Source organism: Sebastes fasciatus, chromosome 12 (genome assembly GCF_043250625.1).
Source record: "Sebastes fasciatus isolate fSebFas1 chromosome 12, fSebFas1.pri, whole genome shotgun sequence".
Classification (NCBI taxonomy): domain Eukaryota; kingdom Metazoa; phylum Chordata; class Actinopteri; order Perciformes; family Sebastidae; genus Sebastes; species Sebastes fasciatus.
Window position 1 is genome coordinate 10,835,386 of NC_133806.1, and position 15,563 is coordinate 10,850,948.

Sequence of the window (15,563 nt, forward strand, 5' to 3'; positions counted from 1 at the left end):
GTATACAGTCTGTATTTAGCGCAACATATGGTCCTTTGTGTCGCTTCTGTTCTCTTGTAGGGAGTGAGTACAGATTGTCACTGTATATTAATTAAAAAAATAAAGAATATAAAGAAAATCTTTATTAACAGTCTGGTTCATACAGACACCATGTTATAGGATTTGTGGGTTTCGGGGTCTAGTCAAACATTCAGTTACCTCTTGTGGCCCAGTATGAAGCACTGCCTGGTGCAGCTTTTGATAAACAGAACAAAATCTATATTGTATTACCAGGCCTTTAAAAATGACAGATTACAGTTATAGCATGAATCAGTGCTACTAGTAAGATGTCAGAAGAAGAGTGAGGCTGATCGTGTTAATACAGGCTCAGATCCCAAAGGTTTATAGAAAGTCGGGTCCATAAAACCAGCAGTGAGGGATGATTAGCACACAGACCTCCTCCATATTGATCCCAGATGTCTGCTCTGCCCTGTTCTCACCCGGCTGGATCACTTTACCGCATAAAATCAGAATCACTTATCACAGTTTGAGAGGGAAGTAGATTCTCAGCTTCCAAGGTGAAGGTGATGCGGTATAATTATTGTTTTTATCTGTAACAATCTTAGCCCTCGCCGTAGCTAGGGTTGGTAATCTTCTTCAAAAATATTTTTGTTGTATCGCAGTGACTGTGATAAACCTGGACGGGCTACCTGCCGCCTACATGGACTCTGCTCATGCACTAAAACCCTTTTCACAGCAGCCATGTTGACATGTCATTGCAGGCTACACACAGGTGTAATTAATAATATTGATTATGGCCCTGTTGCATTCAGGTGGGCCAGGACCCTGGTATTGTGCATGCTGGCTCACTGGAATGACCGTGACACACTAAATTGAATAGGACCATAATTCATTTGACCAATTCCACCTGTATTTTCCTGCTATGACATGTGAAGATGGCTGCTGTGAAAAGGGTTTTCGTCACTGGAGTCTTCCACAAGCTGCTAGCTTGACATCTGTGAGTACTAACAATAACCATGTTTGTTGTTTACATTCATTATGATATGTTTATGTTCATAATTATAATTTTGGGAGAGTGGCTTTGGAGGGAGGCCTGAAGCGACAGGCTGTCAGTGTTGCCGACTTGCCGACTTTCTCTCTAGATTTAGGGACTTTTGGAGCTAGTCAGCAGCTACTTTCATTGGAAGAGAGTCGGCAACACTTGGTTGGCTTTTTCAGTTGGATAGTTTTTCAAATCTAGCGTACTCTTGCTATTTTCTCAGCATTACCAACCCTAGCTTTAATGGCTCCTCTCTTACATAACTAATCAGATTTGTGTTTAATTTGAAATGCTTTTTAGATTTAGATAAAATTTAACAAATAAATTTGTGTATTTGTGACAACTGTGTGGAGCTTAATTGAACTGGCATTTGCTTTATTATGTGATTGAATTAATTCAAATTCATGTGTATCTGCGCAGATTTAGATACACTGGAAATAGACAACGTCCAGTTCCTGCAGTTTGGCAGCAGTGGGTGAAGTTTGTCAATTTAAAAGTGTGTCACAATAAGTCAATTTCATGTTTTGATTTTCTGTCTTTGCAACTCTTTCTCCTGCACTCACAGTTTTATTGCACCTGTTTGGAGACACCAACTTCGTAATTCTTATTAGTTTATGCAGTTTTGTAATTCCCAGCAACGCTTCCCTCAATGCAGCAAACTGAACAGAGGCCTAATGAGCAACAGTGAGTGAAATCACCTGTGTGGGTGTGCAGAGCCTCTAAACCAATTGGGAGGTAGTGTGTCTAAATAGCCTTACATCGATTAATTGGATTAAATTCTGGGTATACTATTACCTCAGTACCCCAAAATCTCAGAGAATATTTAGTGAAGCATAAAGGTATCAAAGTTAACTGTAATTTTTAGGCCGTTTTTGCTCCACTCTTCATGTACAGATTTCATGTGTGTGGAACACAGGGGTGTTTTAGTGCAACATACAGTAAACGGCTTACTGTATCGTATGTACTACATCAGTATTGACTAGGATTTCTAGTGTACTTGTACATTGATTATAAATGGAAGCCCGCCCCGCCCCCGATTGGGATAAGCGGTTACAAATAATGGATGGATGGATGTTTTAGTTCAGTGGTTCTCAACCTTTTTGACTTGCAACCCCCCAGAATAATCAGGTTGATGTTCACGACAAATAAATAATGCTTAGTTTGTGATGACAGTTTTGTTTAGTTTAGTTTTAACAACTAGCACGTAAACGTGGATTTTTGATGCTACGTTTGTCTGAACGTAGCCAAAGTGTGCATGCACAAATGGCCCAAATCTGATTTTTTTTTTTGTGCATAATGACTCAGATCAGTTTTTTTTTTAATAACAGTGTAAACTGCACAAATCACATGGAATCTGACTTTTCTGGGCCACTTTCATTTGTTGTCCTAAATCAGATACAGGTCTGATTTGTCTTAGTTTGAACAGTGGTATCAGAATCATGTGACTTTTCAGCCCAGTCTCACCCTGTGGCTTATGAATATAATTTTGTGTGCAATAACAATGCCTATATTGCTCTTGGTGTATGATATGCACGGCATATAATCTGTACTCAGAGCTAGTGATGTGCCACAAAATGTTGCTGAGTTATTTTGAAGTTGCGTTAGTGACATTTGTGACGTGTTTTTCGTACTTATGTTACCCTGTTTCCGCATGTATTTAACTTAGTTTACGTACTAATTTTAAGCCCAACCATGAGGTTTTTCCTAACTACATGGTCTTGTTGCCTAAACCTAGCTGTGGACGTTATCGTAGTTTTGTTGCAAATAACTCGTGAAAAGTGGCATACAAATGAAAAGCCTAAAATGCGTCCTCATGACACGCGGAATGTCTGTTTAATGCCGTGCTATTTATTTTATTCAAACACATAAAAGACACCAAATGAGTTAATGAATTAAATAATGACAAACCTCCTGTTTTTCGTTTGCTAAACAACAAGGAAGACATAATCAGAAAAACTTGATCAAGCTTGAACCAGCAGCGGTGACTGTTGCAGCAGGCTGAGGTCACATCATGCACAACGTCTAGACAAGCACACAACAGTATGAGTCAGTTATACAATATTACTGTTAACAGCCTGCTGTATCCCATCAACTCTAATACACCTCAGCAGTTTCATTTATCAGGACGAGGTGATGGACAATAATTTGTTATGATCCCGTGCATTCCTCATACATGGCAAAGTTGAGCATTTGAAATATTGTGTGTTCATTTGTTCCCAGCATTGTTTTTCTTCAGACTTTATTGGTAGCGACACACCTGGTGGAAAAATAATTGTGCCAAGCCTCACCTGTTGATTACTGATTGGGAAACACACTTGTGGCAAGTGATCCAGCGTGTGTGTGTGTGTGTGTGTGTGTGTGTGTGTGTGTGTGTGTGTGTGTGTGTGTGTGTGTGTGTGTATACAGTATATATAGTGAGGTGTGTCATTTGTTCTTGTTGACTGCTTGAGGGAGTTCAGCAGAGTCAAAATGTTGCTGTGAACACATTATTTTCTGAACAAACAATAATTTAAGTTGCTCCTATCCTCGATGTGGTTTTGACTGAGGAGTTTAAGCAGTTTTGGGAATTTCCTCCCAACGATCAACACCTCAAATTGTGGTGTGTCCTTTTGAGCTGTTGAAATTCAGATTCCCCATACAGGATTAAAGTCTGGGGCGTGTTGACAAATTGTAGTCAACATTAAAAAATGTAAACCCCAGTCATAATTCAACTGTTAAATCTGTACTAAAAACACACAGAAAAAATGTCCAAATATCTCATCTTTTGTGACTTTCCAACCATAAATGAAGAAATCCATTAGTTGAGCAAGGAAGCATTCCTTAGATGGTCAGATTAGATTTATTCACTGAAGATGACGAAGAAGAAGAACCTTGCTTGTCATTCTAACTCCCATAAATTAGGGGTCCATCAGATAGAGTTTCATATAATCTCTTTAATATTCCTACCACAAAGAGTGTAGCTGGAAGTGTGTGCGTCTACAGCCCAGTTATCAGCAGTGACGCAGCAAAACCTGAAAAATAGTCTGTAGGGGGGGTGAGGGTGAGTACTCTCCTTTCACATCAGACACATCACTGGGTTTCTGTTTTGTGAGTGAGTCACTCGACATAAAAAAAAGAAAACATGAACATTGTGGAGACAAGTTTGATTTATGTGGGAATCAAAAAGTGTTGTCATTTAGTTGTCTGTGTGAAAGAACTACCTTTATTCCAACAATCAAATATCCTCACTAGGATTTGTATTATTTAAACAAACCCATTTTGTGACTATAAGGAGCAAGAGCTTTGCATTTATTCAACAAGCAATGGAGGCAACCAAATATAGCTTGCCAAAAAGTACAGTGTTCAAATATCATGTTAATCCATCAGAGACATACAGTAAACAGTATGTAGTGTTTACTGGGTGCAGTATGAGAGACAAAAGAGACAGGCTATGAGTTTTGACAGAAAAATGACTTGTTGAATATTTTCCATGGTTAAATCCTCGGCCCTCTGGTTTCTTCCTGCGCTCCCCTGGCCCGTATCATTACTCAGTTTAGCGTTAGGTGTCCACTTGACAAAGTGAACTGGTCCACCGCAGTCACGTCTATAGTATGTAACCTCAGCAGACGTGGGTTAACCCCAAATGTCTGAGAGATTATACTCTCATTGGTAACACAGCATACCTCAGTGACTACTTAACTGCATGTTTGCTACTGGAGAAGCTGGAGGATGGGGTGATGCCGAGTCAGAGCGAAATTAAGTCATAAAACATGTCAGTTTACAGTTTAACTCAAAGGTTTCCATTGGATTAATCTCTGTAAACACATTTTGCTTTCATATGTAGAATCTGTAGCAACGGGACAATATTTTGGTATCGGAAGTGTTCTGGTTTACGTTCGTAGTTTGAGTAGTATTGACCAAACACGTTCGATCCCCAAACGGTGGAATTACAGCTTCCGGTTGGTCACGTGATGCCATTGGGCCCAAAAAGACTTTTCCCCATAGACTTACATTGGGAAAGAGACGTCTTAGTGGATTTTTTCTTTTTTGACATAAATCAACTTCTTAGTATGAACACTTGAACAGCCCTTATGTCAAGCATTAGGTCCGGAAGATCCAGGGAATTTTATACTTGGCATTTGAGCCCATTTGGCTTCATGCGTCACTGAGCAACTTTCATAGGAATGAAGGTATCCAGTTCTTTTTATAGGCCTACATCCATGGTTCAAGCAGGCTTTGGTTGAATGCAGGTAAACGGTCCATGTGGAGAGCAAAAGAGGCGGAACCCACCGGCTATCGTCTGACAATGATTTCGCTTTTTATCGGTTTAAAATTAGCTTATAAAACTGGCAACTTGTGAAACGATGCGGTCGTACATGTCGTCTCTCAACTCCAACTCCAGTCTCGCATCTCAAGTTTCTAATCATAAACTGTAAACAATGAGCAGCGCACGGAAAAGGAAATCTTTTCCTTGATGACCGCTGGCTACACCAGAACCCCAGAAATATAGCCCCTTGCCCCCCAGAGGCTTATCGCCGTCAGACCGAGGCCGATGGGTTCTGAGGTTTCCCTTCAAAAAGATATGGCAAAATAAGTTGCAAACACCAGTTTAAATAAATATATTGATGTATCTGTTCACTGATAGATAACACACTGCGACGTAAGTAAATCACGACATTTTCAGAGGTAACGTACATCATCAAAAATGGTGCACCTTTGCAAAGGTAGTTCTCAAGCCGTGGGTGATATATTCTAATGAGCCTGCATGTGACATAGGAAGGGGGAGCCAAATCTGAATGGCTTGTTGATTCACATGTTTTCTGATCTAGGCAGCCCATAAAAACTGACTGGGTTGTCTTATTTCACAGTTTGTGGGTCGGTAGACACTCTAGATACCCAAATGTATGTGCACAAGCACTGGAAAAAGTGAATTTTTCATGATATGTCCCCTTTAAATTTGGCTTGTACCAATGCTGCAATCCATTGTACTCGGAACTCGGGGAAAAAAACGGCCTCCAACACAGAAAAGCACAATGGAACGGTCAAGATAGATAGATAGATAGATCAATCTTGCCCGAGTTTGCCGACATAAACACACCTGACGTCACAGCAACCTGCGGCGCACACAGGGAAAGGCACTACTACCTTTTTATCATGTTTTACTTGATGTAGAGTTTTATGCAGAGTTTATGTTGTGAAAGGTGCTGTAACAATGTCGTAGCTGCTATTTCCATTTCCATTCAGTTGATCTGTGCTTGATAAAAGTCTTTGCGAGCATGCGGTACTATAGTCTACTCCTCTCATAGTTGTTAATTTAAAGATGGTTACTTTATATATGTTTCTCTTTGCTAATGGCACTGTAGTAATTGATGTAGGCCCTCTGTAGATGCTTGTGAAGCTCAGACACTTAAATAGATACATACACACACACAGAAACATCAGTTTGCTGCGCTCGTCCATGTTTTCCCGAGCAGATCCACTGGGACGCATTTAGATTGCAGCACAAGAACTGGTCGTGCCCTCTTCACACAGACATTCATGGTCCCCAGAGGATGAATTCCTATGACTTCAGTGATCCCCTGACTTTACCTCTAGTACCATCATCAGGTTAAAATTTCAATGTGTCTAATACTTGAAACGTGGTTTACAACTAAATACCTGCTAAACTAAGGACTCTACAATCGACTTTAACTGTATGTTTGGGGCTAATTTGCAGATGTTCGAATACTAACAAGTAAGATGATGAACATGGTAAACATTATATGGATGGAAGACTCTTATTCTTCATCTTTTCTAATTCCCTGAGCAGTGATGAACCACCATGAGGGACTCTTCCTCTACTAGTTATATTTTTGGTCTAAATGTGTTCTCTTCTTTTGGTTGAAGTACCACAACAGAACCTACGACTCCACAGCCGAGCAGCTGTAGCGGCTCACTGTGCACTGAGTGCCTATGTGTTGTGGATGGAGAAAAAGGAAAAAAAACAACATACATCTGTGTCCCAAGCTGACACTCACAGGGCTGGTGCTCGTTGGCGAGGTTTGGAGGCTGCCTCTGTGGCTTGGCCCGAGCTCTCGTCCTCTCCATTCACTCCCAACTGAGGTCAAGGAGTTGTGCTTGCTTGTGGGAAGCTCATATACTGTCTTGTAATGAGCGCTCTCAGCAGGAAAACAAGGCCTTGTTTTTCCAGAGTTCAGGGTCGGATGTGTCCACCGCTCTGATTCAACGTCTGCTAAGATCCATCCTTTCCTGAGGATGACTGATGACAACTCCGGACAGCATGCTAGTCGGTGTACTTAGTATTCATGTAGAGCATACCTGACAGCTCAGCTATAGTACCTGACCACCTTGAATGTAAATATGAAACCACCACAAGTACTACAAGAAAAGTTTGTGCAGAAAACAATCACCTCTTGCTGATAAAAGTGCAGTAAATGTTAGGCAATATACATTGCATTTGTATTTCACACCCATACTGCATTTCACACATTCTACAGTGCAGAATGTGTTCGGACACACTGCTGCCATTTCCCCACTCCCCATACATTTTTACACTTGTAAGGGTTTGATGTGGTTTTGGAACTAAAGCAGTCTATTAATGTGGGAGCGTAGGAATGTGATAAATTATTATAAAGCAATTCATCCTCGAACATCCTCAGGACACAAGAATATTAGTCACAACGGCTATTGTCCGACTGTGGTTTTGAGCTCTGCCCTTCTCGGTAATTGCTCCAGCGAAGACCATAAAGAGTATAATGCCTGAAATGTACAGTATGCAATAAAAGCCTCTTTGTTCTTGGCAAGGAAAGCAGCAGATTATTATCTTAGCTTTCATCTTCTTGCTCTTTCAGTTTAGTTTGAGGACTAAGATATGTATTTGTTTACTTGTAATACTGTTCATACAAAGGTTTGGCAGCAGTTAAGGCAATTTCAAGTGAGATAAATAAAATAACAAGTTGAATGTCAAAGATGTGCACACACGTGTAGTGTAAAAGAATATATAATGGGAAAAACATTCAATAAACACAATGTTCACACTTCATTTTTCAAAAAGCATGACTTTGTCTTTTGATAAAAGTGTGATTTTTCATGTTATCTAAACATTTCAAAGTTGTACTGTTAGCTTGCCCAGAGTATGTCCGTACCAAATTTCAAGACTTTTGACCAATCAGAACAAATGCTGTGGAATATTTCCTTATCATACTAAATACAGTCTTTGGGCACTTACATGTATGGATAAGTATAACTGAACTGAGCTTAAGCTTAGTTTTGCACCCATATCACTCTAATATAAATGTATTTTCATTTCATAAAGCAGCATATTTGCCCACTTTCATGTTGATAAGAGTATTAAATACATGACAAATCTCAGATACATTTTGAACAGATAAAGAATGTGCAATTAAATATGGACAATCATGTGATTAATCACAATTAAATATTTTAATTGAAAACTTTTTTCTGCTTTTGATTGTTTTCAGGGTTTATTTTTTTGAGGTTGATTTGTAGGCGTTCGTATATTGCCAGTAGGTGAAAAGGTGAAGGTAATGGGAGGTTTTGAGTCAAAACAAGTGATTGGTAGGAAAGAACACAGCAGTCACAACCTTGGCCAACAGTGAGGACGATGAGAGACGGATCAAATGAGCCCAAGCTGTTGATGGGAAATAAGAAATCTCTTGATTGCGTTTCTGCTTCAATGGGATCGAAGGTTGTCAATGAAAACATTTATACTGCAGGATGTGTTTGAATCTGCATGAAACAGAGGTGAATTAAAGGGCAGTTTGCTGAGCATGCATGCTGTTGGAGCAGCCCAGTATAACTACAGTCCTCTACTGTTGGCAGCTATTGGAGCAGTTGTTTGGAGATGAGATGTTTGGAATGTCAAAAAGTCTGAGGAGTGGATTGACCATGATTGACTGTAATTCAAAACGTCAAGAAGATTTAACATTGAAAAACAAGCAGATAAGCTCACCAGCTCTTTGTGAAGGACTGATCTGATTCCTGTTTAAAAAAAGAGAGCATGTATAAGAGATCAATTTTGATGAAGTGAAAGAGAAAAGTGAGTACGTCAAGTTTGGATATCTAATTTATTATCTGAACAGATTTACTTGGACAGGCAGATTATGGAGATGATGTATGAGATGTCAAGAGGACAGTTGTAAATATCTTGACATGCTGAGACAGCTCTAGATGCATAGATTTTATACATTTCTGCATCATCTTCATAAACTTCATGAATTAGCAAACGCCCGCCTAACAGAGAGTATTTTTTCTCACCAGCTCATATTGCCATAAAACACCCCCGAGAACTTCTAAAGGCACGTATAGAGTTATGGTCCGTTAAAGTCAAACGTCTATCATCAAAAGTTCAACAAGGGCACCAGTAAATCTAGCTTTTTGTGACTACTTTTGTTTTGATATTCTGGAAAAGAGAAAAAAAAAACATAAACAGAGATGATTCATAAGGGTATATGGGTTTCTTCTTCAATTCAGTGATGGAAGATTGTTATGATTGAATTCTTTTCTTGTTTTTATCTTCTCTTTTCTTTTGGCTTTGCGGCTCTTTCCCTGTCCAAAAACTTTCAAAACTCTTTTGACAAACCTCTGAAAAAGAAAAGAAAGTGTTTTATTACTTTATTTGGATTGCAAAATCTAATCTAATCTAATCTTTACTATGGTCTCATGAATAACATCAATTTCATATGATTATGCCATATATTATAGTTACTAGTAATGTGTAGGATGATGAGTGTTTTATGTATATATGGCCCCCTCTGGTGGTTATTTCTTTCACTGCAATTGTATACCACCATACAGTAAGTGCACCATGACAACACAATCTAAAAGATGTTATTGTGAAAATAAAGTTAATTTAATGACATAAAATCTTGCCTTGACCTACCGCCAATATTTCTACCTCCACTCTCTGAAAAACACCATTGTTGATTCACACTGTTCTCCATCCTCACCCCCAACTAATAATGTCATAACATTGTTGATTTAAAGTCATGATCCTTGGGCTCAGATCCAAAAACTAGCATGCAAGAGTGAGAAGTAATAACATTTTGATACAATTCTTTAATACACAATTGTTGTTGTTGATGTTCATAAAACATAAATTCACATTCAGCTGCCATTTGCTATTAAGATCAGCGGCGCTCAACAGAATGCAGGTTGTCATTTAAATAAAAATCTAAGAAATTAAAGAAATGTTATAATATGCTCTTTTCATTTTGATATATTGCATGAGTAGACTTATTGCAGCTGTGCAGAAGTAGTACTATATTTTACAAACCCAGTTATTTTAAATAATCATCTAAAAAGATTGTGTGATTATTGTAAATTTCAATATGTGAAAGACAACAAAGATTTCTTTGACTCTACTTTGACAAGGGCAAAATTATGACGGCTAGACGACTGGGTCAGAGCATCTCCAAAACTGCAGCTCTTGTGGGATGTTCCTGGTCTGCTGTGGTCGGGACCTACGAAAAGTGGTCCAAGGAAGGAAAACCGGTGAACCGGCGACAGGGTCATGGGCGGCCAAGGCTCATTGATGGCATTGAAGGCTGGCCCGTGTTGTCCGATCCAATAGAAGAGCTACTGTAGCTCAAATTTCTGAAAAAAGTTAATGCTGGTTCTGATAGAAAGGTGTCAGAACACACAGTGCATCACAGTTTATTGCGTATGGGGCTGCGTAGCTGCAGACCGGTCAAGGTGCCCATGCTGACCCGTGTTCACCGCCAAAAGCGCCTACAATGGGCACAATGAGCATCAGAACTAGACCACGGAGCAATGGAAGAAGGTGGCCCGGTCTGATGAATCACGTTTTCTCTTGCATCATGTGGATGGCAACGAGTTCGAGGTGTTGACTTGGCCTCCAAATTCTCCAGATCTCAATCCAATCGAGCATCTGTGGGATGCACTGGACAAACAAGTCCGATCCATGGACGCCCCACCTCGCAACTTACAGGACTTAAAGGATCTGCTACTGACGGCTTAGTGCCAGATACCACAGCATACCATCAGAGATCTAGTGGTGTCCATGCCTCGATGGGTCAGGGCTGTTTTGGCGGCAAAAGGGGGACCTATCGGCAGGTGGTCAGAATGTTATGGCTGATCGGTGTATATCTGCTGCACAGAGATTTGTGGGTGAGAATAGCCAGAAAAGCATGCTGGCTTGCATACTGCAAAATGCGACCAGATGTAGTAGAACATCCTGGTATTTTTGGCATACTGCATTTGACATACTATGCTTTGGGACATTCTAAATATTGTTTTGGCATACTAAATAGTATAGATATGGGTATTGGATTCCATGTAGTACTGATTATTTCCAAAAGGAGGCAGTACATATCAAGTATCATATCTACCATTTCTCAAGCATCTTCTAAACGTTTCCTCGTTTGTGACCTTTTCCTGAGCCTCAGACACATTTGGGGTAGATCAAGCTTTGCAAATATAAACTAAAGCTCAGGCTGCTTGTCTCATGCATACTCTGGGTTTCCCACTTTGCTTATTACAAAAAGAACTGCTTGATACATCCTTGTTCCTTCCTGGGAAACCTTACTCTCCCTTTCTTCCTTCTGCAGTAAGCGTCAAGCATAGAGTCAGCTACAGACCCAACAGATGATACTGCAGGAATTTAGTGAATATCTCTTGGACACTTGAACATCTGGCATTGACTCTGAACATCGAACCCTCGTCTGCCAAATTTGTACTCACTACATCACCCTAATGCCTCCATTATGATTTCCATTTCAAGTGACTTATGTCTTTTAACCATCATCAGATGTAGATTTGTCTCTCTCTCACAGAGTAGTGTTGGCTTCCCTAAAACATTGAAATAGTTTTCTTATTTTGATTTAGCAGCCCATACTTTTATAGATATCTGTTGCTGATCAAACATGCCAGTGTTGATGTACAATACATGTTCTCTTTGTCCAGATTCAACCCCTCAGATCTTGAGCCATAGAGAGGGGATGGTTCAGAGATGGAAATTAAAATGGATCAGTGGGATTGCTGACAGGACATCTCCCAAGGCTAATCTTTAAAGAACTGGAAGCCAGTATAGTACAGGGAGGGAAGGGTTCAGTGCTGGCAGCCACTGGTGACTCAGTTGGAGACTCCAGTGGCCTCATGTACTCCAGACCTCTGAGGACAGAGCACCATAGGGAGATTTCTTTAAGAATTATGTCATTGAAGCTGTGGATTACAATGGAACTGAAAACTAACTTTTTCACAGGCATTTTGAGTAAGACGTCAATAAAATAATGAATAGAAACCAGAGGGAGAGTTTAAAGGGTCAAATCATCCAATAACAACCTTGTGGGGGTATTTACCAAGATTGTGACATATCTACTGCTGTCCTGATACAGGTCACTGGAGGTGAATGGAATTATTATTTATTATAATGAGAATTATTCATGATCCTCATTAACATTTCTTAACAGCAACGTGTCTTGCCAGAAACAAGTCCCTGTTATGATCTGTTATATCTGGAAAATGATGTTGCAGCTGTTGTTTTCAAGTGTACTTCACTGAGCAAAGTCAGCATTTGTTTTTTGTTAAAATTATCTTAATTGAAAATATTGGAGAGTTTTTCTTTCACGTTGAAGTTTAAAAGCATTACCGGTAGAAACAAACTATATCAACACGTTCTCATCCCAACTCGTCAGATACAGACCCGTCACCGTCCCTTTTCAGTCATAGTAAACACATGCTTAATGTTGTGAATTTAAAAAAAAACACTTGCTTAGGTTTAGGCAACAAAACCATTTAGTTAGGTTTAGGAAAAAACAGCATGATTGGTTGGGCTTGGGGCGGCACGATGGTGCAGTGGTTAGCACTGTCGCCTCACAGCAAGAGTTTGCATGTTCTCCCCGTGTTAGTGGGGATTTTGTCTGGGTTCTCCGGCTTCCTAGGTTCATTGTTGACCTGTCCAGGGTGTACCCCGCCTTCGCCCAATGTCAGCTTGGATATATAACACCTGAGTCAGCTCCACTCGCTGATGTGAGATGCAGATGATGACTCTGATGAGTTGATTATGTCTCACAAACTACAAAACGGATTAGAAAACATTAGTGGATTAGATTTAGTTGTAGTCTAGTGGTACTTTGTATTTAAAGACCTGTCAGTCCATTTGAGAGTGATATCATCTGAGTTGCGGTGTAGTGGTGGTACCCTTTTGTTTACATTTGGATCAGGGATTGCGGGTTTAAGTCCAGCAGACATGGACTGGGTGTTCCCTACTGACGTGATGCACTCCCTGGGGTCTGGCTTAAAGGCCAAACTAAAGTAATGAAATCATTCAGTGTTAAGGATCTTGGCAAATCGAGGTTACCCATATACTCCAAAGATTTACCATTCATTTCTCTTGGAAAACATGGGAGTGGGGAACAACAGAGTGAAAAAAGAGAGAGTGGGAGGTGAGGGAGAGCTCTGTCCAATGGAGCCAAGGTAAGAATTTATGGTCAGGAAGAGCGATGAATGTGTAATTTACGGTGCATACTCTACCATTCCCCCTGCCCTCCCTTTTGGTAATGAGAAACGGCTGTTTTGTTGTACGGCCAGGGCATGGTATACCCCCTCCCTTCTGGCTATGACACACCATTAGTTTTTATTTCTGTCTCTGCTTTTACGACCCCTGCCCAGGCGCCAGCATTTGGCCGGTGATCGGGACCATCACACCATCTAAGCTCTTCCACCTCCCAAAATGGCCTCCTGTATAGCCGGAGGAAGACCATAACTACTGAGGACTTTCCACTGGAGATAGATAGCATCATACTCCCAGCAGACCTTTTAACACTTCTATTATTATTTTATTGGTTATGTAATTGTACTATTGGTTAAATAATTGTTGACATAGGAGAACATAATGAAACGTCTGCAATGAAATCTAACTTGGCAAAAACACGAGTGCTCAGACAGGCTGTAAACAAGTTTATCCGGATTCTCTAAACCACTTTATTTAGTGGTAAAAGTGAGACAAGTGAGTGCACCTGAAATGTTGGTAATAATCCCTCATTTGCACAGGAAAACCATGTATGTGCAGACCAGTTACAGCAGTTTAATTTTATTGCACTTTATATACATTTTTACTGTATTTATGTATTTTAAATCATGTTGTTTGTTGGCGCTGAGTCCCGTTTGTCCTCATGCTGTATTGTTTTCAACACTAGGCCTATATGGTGAAGCCAAAGACAAGTCTGGCTAACCTTGGGGTAAAACCTGCGTGATTGTGGCCTTGTGTTTTTTGCACCATTTGGACTCGCCAACTTTTCAGATCTCAGCTGTTAAAGGAACATTGTGTTACAATTGGGGGGATCTATTGGCAGAAATGGAATATGATATTAATAAGTATGTCTTCATTAGTGTAAAATTAAAATGAAAATAAGAATCAGTGTTTTCGTTACCTTAGAATGAGCCTTTCATATCTAGATAGGAAGCGGGTCCTCTTCACGGAGTTTGCCATGTTGCACCACCATATTTCAACAGGAGCCCAGAACGTACAAACCAAACACTGTTAACGTTTCCTGCTTGGGCCGGAGTCCATAACGTTACTCGCTCCCGTGTCCCGCTGGTGCCTCTCCACTCACTTCCCACGTACACACACACTCTAATTACTCTACTCCTACAACAACTGGCTTTAGAGAGGGTCAGTCGTGCTTTCGCGTTGGCCACTGTAGCAATCCTACACTCTTGGCACACGGGAGAAATTGTAATCTGCAACCTCACTCCTAGATACCGCCAGATCCTACACACTGTTCCTTTTAAAGGGGACATATCGAGCTCATTTCAAGTTCATTCTTGTATTTGGGGTTTCTACTAGAACATGCTTTAATGTTAAAAAAAACGCTTTATTTTTCTCAAACTGTCTGCCTGAATATACCTGTATTCACCCTCTGTCTGAAACGCTCCATTTTAGCACCCGTCTCTTTAAGCCCCCCTCCCGAAGAAGGTCAGTCTCCTCTGATAGGTCAGCATTTTCCGGTCTTCCGCATCTGCACTGTTGCCGTCTCTGCGGCTTCACGGCGTCACAGCAGCTGGAGACTCACTGGGTGTGTCGACTACGCAGAGTTTAGCAGCCCTTACCTGTGACTGTATAGTTGTGACATCGCAAATTTACGGAAGTCCTGATGACTCGTTTTAGTTCCGGTTATTCATATTCAGTTTCTAAATATGGGTTGTGTGCATTTCTCCATGGATTGAGTGTTTTGATACTTTCACAGTATTGCACACATGCCTGCTTTATAATCAAAGATGACATGGAAACCTCACTTTCTACAATATGGGACCTTTAACATAGCAAGCGCAATGTTACGAACAGAAATAATGTGCAAAAATATGAAAATATAACCCAAATTGTAAAACAAAATGCTCCACAACATAGTGAAGTCTTTATGAGAACGTGTCCTTACGTGTAAAACGTGTCATACATGAATACATACTGTATCTGTAGCACTGGTATAGACTGGAGAGAACTTTGGATGAATAAATGCTGGATCGATTACAGACAAAATCATGAAAACCACTCTAACTGAAATCA

General features: G+C 40.3%; 1 long non-coding RNA gene across 1 annotated transcript in view; it reads left to right on the forward strand.

The window, feature by feature from the left end:
* The first annotated feature begins 829 nt into the window (after window positions 1-829).
* LOC141778691 (uncharacterized) overlaps window positions 830-15,563 on the forward strand; it is a 43,630-nt gene continuing 28,896 nt past the window's right edge. The window contains exon 1 of the long non-coding RNA XR_012596118.1: window positions 830-997. This is a non-coding gene — a long non-coding RNA (uncharacterized LOC141778691). The remainder of the gene's footprint in view (window positions 998-15,563) is intronic.